This window comes from Colobus angolensis, unplaced genomic scaffold (genome assembly GCF_000951035.1).
Source record: "Colobus angolensis palliatus isolate OR3802 unplaced genomic scaffold, Cang.pa_1.0 Scaffold23, whole genome shotgun sequence".
NCBI classification, from domain to species: Eukaryota; Metazoa; Chordata; class Mammalia; order Primates; family Cercopithecidae; genus Colobus; species Colobus angolensis.
Window position 1 is genome coordinate 6,819,415 of NW_012115488.1, and position 1,314 is coordinate 6,820,728.

Here is a 1,314-nt window from a genome sequence, read left to right on the forward strand (position 1 = left end):
ATGCTACAAACCTGTGCAGTTTGTTACTGTCCTGAATACTGCAGGCAATTGTAACACAATTTTAAGTATTTGTGTATCTCACCATAGCTAAACAGAAGAGGTATAGTAAAAATACAGTATAAAAGATTAAAAATAGTATAACTGTCTAGTGTACTTACCATGAATGGAACTTGTAGTACTGGAAGTTTCTTTGGATGAATCAGTGAGTGGTGAGGCAAAGTGAAGGCCTAGGACATTACTGTACACTCCTGTGTACTTACAAACACGGTATACATAGGCCACACTAAATTTACAAAGATACTGTCTTTCTTCAATAATTAAAGTTAGCTTACTGTAACTTTTTACTTTATAAAGTTTTTATTTTTTAATTTTGGGTTCTTGTAATAGCTTAGCCTAAAACACAAATACATAGAGCTGTACAAAAATATTTACTTTCTTTATATGCATATTCTATATGCTTTTTACTATTTTCAAAGCTTTTTATTTTTATTTTTTATTTTTTAAACTTTTTGTTAAAAAGCAAGACACACCTGCATTAGCCTAGGCCTGCACAGTGTCAGAATCCTCAATATCCCTGTCTTACCCTCTAAATCTTATACCACTGGAAGGTCTTCAGGGGCAGTAACAAGCATGGCACTGTCATCTCCCAAGATAACAATGCCTTCTTCTGGAATACCTTCTGAAGGACCTGCTTTTTTCTTCTAATAAGTAGGACTATACTCTAAAATAATAATAAAAAGTATAACAAATATATGAACCAGTAACATAGTAGCTTATTATTGTTATTAAGTACAATGTACTGTGCATAATTGTGTGCTAAGCTTTTATATGACTGCCAGGGCAGCAGGTTTACACCAGCATCACCACAAACATGAGCAATGCAATGCACTACGATGTTATTATGGCTACGACATCACTAGGTGATAGAAATTTTTCAACTCCATTATAATCTTATGGGACCACCGCTACGTACCCAGTTCATTGTTGACCAAAAAGTCATTATGTAGTACATGCCTCTATTTAAGGAAAAAAATATCCCGTACTCGACAAGCAAAACTCATAATGTCTGGAATCCAGTCAATGATTTTCAGGGATGCAAACAAGCAGGGAAACATGACCCACAATGAAAAGAAAAATCAGTCAACAGACACAAGATAAAATTAGTAGACAAGAACATTGAATCTGCTATCATAACGATATTTTATATGTTCAAGAATGTAGAGGAAAGCATAAACACACCTTTAAAGACTCAATTTGAACTTAGTTCTAAACTTTTCTTTTCTTTTTTTTTTTTTTTTGAGACGGAGTCTCGCT